This window comes from Sceloporus occidentalis, unplaced genomic scaffold (assembly GCF_023333645.1).
Source record: "Sceloporus occidentalis isolate IW3139 unplaced genomic scaffold, rSceOcc1.0.p SCAF_277, whole genome shotgun sequence".
NCBI classification, from domain to species: Eukaryota; Metazoa; Chordata; class Lepidosauria; order Squamata; family Phrynosomatidae; genus Sceloporus; species Sceloporus occidentalis.
Window position 1 is genome coordinate 712,592 of NW_028317257.1, and position 6,370 is coordinate 718,961.

The window sequence follows — 6,370 nt, forward strand, 5'->3', positions numbered from 1 at the left end:
ATGGGAAGACGGACTGGCGGCTATGAAAATGAATTTACAGCAGTCTATGGTTTATGTTTGGGAGGTCTGATAAATTTAAGCAATGATAGAGACGAGAGAAGTTATGTTCAATAAAATTGAGATTTAAAAATGTGACCTTGTACAGTTTTTTCTAGTGTACTTTCACATATAAAAATATCCAACAAATCCCAATAGCAAACTTATATATGTTCTGGTAAGTTTACAAATCCTGTACACAGTAAAATATGGTAGATTTCATAATGACTTCATTCTGAAAAGAGAATGTAGTTGGATAGGGTTTATTGGCCCAAGTGCATTAATTACAAATAAAAGTAAGGCTATCAATGAATGAATTAATATAACCTTTCACTAACAGCACGGTTAATGAATGGTTTGCAAAATCTGGTATATATTTGGTACATATGCAGGGTATATGGGTGAAAGTACTATAAACATAAAATATTTCCTCTTTAAATACATTTGAATTAAACTTGGTTAAATGTCTGTACTGATTTTATATAGCAAATTGTTAGTGTTTATGGTTATGGAGAATAAAGTAAATAAATGATTTTGAAGAAAATGTTAGTGGGGTTTCTTACTTTACTAGTATTTTGTCTAGACACCAGGCTACTCCTGCTTTACACAACAATGTTTTTAATTTTTTGTATACACCAATCTCAGCAGAAGGTAGGAAAAACTGTGATGTCCATCTCCTTCATTCACTAAAAGGTCTCTAACCACTAAACCTGAGTTTGCAAGTACCAATTCTATACATTGATATAGCCATGCAGTGGCTTCTCTAGAAACAATATATAGGGAGGGCACACAAGATACCACAGTCAAACTGGGGGGGCATTCATAATTTCCAAAAGTAATGTGCTATGGAATTATACTTTTGTATTGGACTAAAATAATACTTGATCATGCAACATGGGAAGCCTGAAGCCACAATTGAGTGCGACTAATCCTTGAAATAAATATTATAACACAATAAATAACTTTTCCACTAAATGATTTCAGGGCCTTGAACATTTTGTCCCCTGAAGTCACTAAAACTTCAGGAGGGCATTTTATCTCTGGATAAATATAAATTAAATTCCTACTGTAAGTTAAGTGCCAGGAAACAGATGACCAAACACATACACCAACACAGGCTCTGTCACACCAACACCCAGACACACACACCAGGACAGGCTCTGCCACACCGACAACCAAACACACACACACCAGGACAGGCTCTGCCACACAGACACCCACACACATCAGGACAGGCTCTGCCACATCCAAACACACACACCAGGACAGGCTCTGATACACTGACACCTAAACACACACCCTAGGACAGGCTCTGCCACACTGACAACTGAACACACACACCAAGACAGGCTCTGCCACACCAACACCCAAAAACACACCAGGACAGGCTCTGCCACACCAACACCTATACACACACACACACCCGAGGACAGGCTCTGCTACACTGATAACCAAAAACACACAAACAGCAGGACACAATCTACGTCACAGACGTCTACATCAGGATGGATTTTTCACACTGCATTGTCGTTTATACCCCCCTTAGTGTTTTTGCCCCTTTTGTATTGATGCCCCTGCTGCCCATATATATTAATATTAGCCCCAGTTGCCGATAGCAGGTATAGATCAACATATTAACACACAAACCAAGCTTTAAACAGAATAAATAATAAACAGAATCAGACATACAAATCCTGTATTTGCAGGTATACAATAGTATATGAAACGTAGCATTGCAGGTCTAGATCAAATAAATACATGGAAACAGCATTGCAGGTATTAATCAACTGAATAAGACATACAAACACTGTATTTTCAGGTATACATAAACAATGTATGGAAATATATAGATATGGATCTACAGAATAACGCAAAAACCCAGCTTTGCAGGTATAGATCAATTGGAATTCACATAAAAACACGTAATTAAAAGGTATATTTAAAACCCCCTAAATTACAGGCATAGATCACAGGTTGCACACCCCAAAGCCAGCCCTGGCGCCCACACTGCCCACACAGCAATCACACTCCTATCATACCCAGGCAACCAGTAAATGCTGGTACCTAGGCATGATGAGACTGTGCTTGCTGTGATTGCTGTTAGCAATCACACTCCTATCATGCCAGGTCAGCCAGTACATGCTGGTACAGGGTGGCTGTAAGTAATGTGTAGCCCCCCATACTACTGGCAGCATCAATACACAAGGGGGGGCAGCTAGCTAGGTTTCAGCATGTACTGGCTGACTTGGCATTATAGGAGTGTGATTGCTAACAGCAATCAAAGTCCCATCATGCCTAGGTTCCAGAACGTACACATCCAACCAGTAAATGCTGGAACCTAGGCATGATGGGACTTTGATTGCTGTTAGCAATCACACTCCTATCATGCATAGTCAGCCAGTACATGCTGGTACATGGTGGCTGTAAGTGATGTGCAGACCCCATATTGCTGGCAGCATCAATACACAAGGGGGGCAGCTAGCTAGGTTTCAGCATGTACTGGCTGACTTGGCATTATAGGAGTGTGATTGCTAACAGCAATCACAGTCCCATCATGCCTAGGTTCCAGCACTTACACATCCATGCTATCACACACACACTCATTCATTCATATATTCATTCATTCACAGATTAATTCCCTCACCCTCCCCACCCCCTTACCTGCACTGCAGCTCCTCGATGCCGCTCACAGACTTCAGCAGAGGGTGTGGCCTCCCTCTGCGTTCTCTGGTACTGCACAGAGGAAGCAGGACTGGAGCAGAGTCATGTGATGTCACGTGAACTCTGCTAGGTTCCGCTTTCTCCATGCAGTACAGAAGACCCTCCCACAGGTAAGTAGCAGGGCTCGAGGTGCGGCCCGCGTAAGTCGGTTGCCCTGGCTGCCGATCTTACGCGGGCCGCACCCTGCGGAATTATCATATGTAGTAAACATGAATCAGAGTACTGGTAGTGTAGTAGTAGTAGTAGTGAAATATATAGTAGTGTAACTTCTGCCTAACTGAATTTTTAGCGAAGTTATTGAATTTCACTTAAATGCGATGGATACCTTAATTTAAGTAAGGGTTTTAGCATTCTAAATTGCAATATCATTGCCACTCTCTACCTGACCTTGGGAATCCTTTCTATTCATTCACGGAGACCACACTTTTTCATATATGTGGAGTTTATGTTCATTAACGTAGGTCATCCTCTCTAAAATCCTGTGTTGGTCTATTTGATGTAACACATGGGCAATAGAAGGAACATCAGAGGATTTGCTAACAAAAGCTTAGTAGCCAAAAAAATTTGAATGACCAATGGGATGTGATGCCATTTGGGAACATATGTAAAAGAGCTAAGTCTGGAGTGAAAGGCAACTTAATATTAAGTAAGGAGTGGAGAAACCTGAAAATCTCTTTCCACAGTGTGGAATCGTAGGTCCCTCTTCATTGCAGCCTTTCCAACAGAGTGGCGAGCATGACTTAAACATGTGCGCCAATCGGACTGGGGTACCATCTACAAACTATTTTTTTTTGTAACTCGATATGGTTCATGCACTGGGAAACACCTTTCATAGCTTCCCCTGCGCTCAACCAAGACTCCAAAGGGAACGTGGTAGCCAGCTCTCTCTCCAATGCATGTACGTGGGGTAACTTGTTTTCCCACGATTGGGACAAAAGTGTCATGTAGCATGCGGAAATCATGCCTTTCTGCTGTGACAAAGTGAAACAATATGCTCTAAGGACCGGGGAGGGGACAATGAAGTTTGTATGTAGTGTCTAATTTGTAGATACTTATAGAACTCAGTTGTAGGAATCGAATAGGAGGTTTTGATATCCTCAAATGATCTCAAGATCGCTTTATCATATAGGTCACTGATCCGCATCAAGGAGGACCCGTCCAGCTTCTCAAATCAGGACCCGGAATTAAAATCTCTAGAGTGGCCAGCGGTGTGGCTTTAGTCAGAGAATGCAATGATGGAAACTTTCTGCTAGTCTTATACCACATGTACCAATTGCAGACATGCCTCCGTTGCATGAAATAGAACCGCTTGGGAGAGTACAGTAGCTCGGTAATATATTGCCAAATTGGGAGCCCCCAACCCTCCCTTGAAGTTGGGTGTGTAAAGCAATCTAGAAATTCTCGAAATTAATAAAATTAGTCAGTATCGTTTTCATATGAAGCAAAAGCTTATGGGGTAGTGGCACTGGGATGGTGCGAAATATATACATAAGTTTTGGGAGGGCCATCATTTTAATGGCTGTGGTTCTACCCAACCTGATTTAACATTAAAATCATTTAATTTAGTTAATGAACGTGGCATCTTAATGCCCAGATAGGAAATAAAATGTTTCCTCCATTCAAAGTCATAGGTAATACGGAAAAACTCCTTAAGAGGCTGAGGCAAATGAAAGCTTAAGGCCTGAGTATTGATCTTATGGAAGCATACATCAGCATAATGTTGCAATTGAGATAATAGAGCCGATAAAGAGTCAGAAGAATTAGTAATAACACCTAGGATGTCATCAGCGAATAACCTCAATTTAGTTTCCTTCCCTGTTTTAGAAGAGAAGCCAGAAATAAGGGTATCTTACCGTATGCACTCTGCCAGGGGCTCCATGGCTAAGGTGTAAATGACAGGGGACAATGGACATCCTTGTGGTGTACCATTTGTAATGCAAAATGGAGAAGAAATTAGCTGCGATGAATAAACTGAGGCTGATGGGGAAGTATATAAGGCCATCACAGCTTGAACAAAGGAGTCCGGAATATTATAGGCCTCACGCTCCCACCACAGGACTTCAGGACGGTAAGTGAACTACAAAGGGAGGTAGGGAGAGGGTAGATAGTGAGAAGGGGGGGTAAGGAGAGGGTAGATAGTGAGAAGGGGGTTAGGGAAAGAGTAGATAGTGAGGAGGGGAGAGGGGGTTAGATAGTGTGAAAAGGGGGAGAGGGATAGATAGTGTGAGAAGGTGGATGGGGTAGATAGTGTGAGAAGGTGGATGGGGTAGATAGTGTGAGAATGGGGGATAGAAAGTAAGAAAGGGGTAGTAAGAATATTGAAATAAAGAGTGAGAATGAATTAATTAATATGTGGATAAATTGTGTGAATGAGTAAGAGAAATAATTAATCCATGTGTGGATGAATTGTATGAATTATTTGTGAGAATGCATTAATGGATATGTGTACCATGGATGTAATTTAGGGAAAGGCAAAAATGGCTTAAGCAGGGTGTTTGAGCCTTGGGGACCAAGATGGCACAGACAGGGTGTTTATGGGACAAAGATGGCTCACACTAGGCTGTTTGGGGACATAGTTGGCTCACGCTGGGCTGTTTGAGGACAAAGTTGGCTCATGCTGGGCTGTTTGGGGACAAAGTTGGCTCACGCTGGGCTGTTATCTGTTGTGTAATCTGAGTGCTGGTCAGGTTCTATGTGGGGAATGTGGATGCCAGGGCTGGCCTTTGGGGTGTGCAACTTGTGATCTATGCCTGTAATTTAGGGGGTTTCTATCTATACCTTTAACGCTGAGTTTTTATGTGAATTCCAGTTGATTTATACCAGCAAAGCTGGGTTTTTCTGTTGATGTGTATCTGCTATGCTATGTTTCCATACATTATTTATGTATACCTGCAAATGCAGGGTTTGTATGTCTTATTCAGTTGATCTATACATACACGTGCTGTTTCTATGTGTTTTTTATTTAATCTATACCTGAACTACAGGGAATAAGTAAAAGAGAGGCGTGGCTTAGTGAATGAGGGGACAAAGGGACTCTGGGGATGATTACGGGGGAGAGGACCTCTCAGTGTCACGGTAGGGTCAGAAGGAGGGAAGACTGCACTGACTCTCACAGTCTTCCCCTAATCTATGGTCAGTGTGGCAAATCTTTTTTTTGGTGTGGGAGCGGAGGGAGTGTGGAGTGCGGCCCAAGGAAATGCTTTCCTGGGGTCCAATTTTTCAATATTTAAAAAAAATATTTTGTTACAAAGATTAGCTGTTTTTTCCTAATGTATTAAACATACATTATTTTTACCAGTTATATGTTATTGCATGTGTTTGCAAAAAAAAGAGATGAGGAGAAAGTAGGGTAGGGTATATTGGGGAGAAAAAGGGGGTATCTGATGGGAGAAAATGCTATCCCCCCCCCCGATTTTTAGGGGTTCCTACGCCCATGGGAAGGAGGCTATGCTTATGAGTCTACCCCTAATCACCTTCTTATGGGCGTTCCATAAAGTTTGTATAGAAGTATCTGGCAAACTATTCTCTTCAAAGTATAAAGCTAGATCTGTGTGGATTTGTGCTTCATCTAAGATAAGATTGTTGTTCAAGCGCCATGAGCCTTTACCTATAA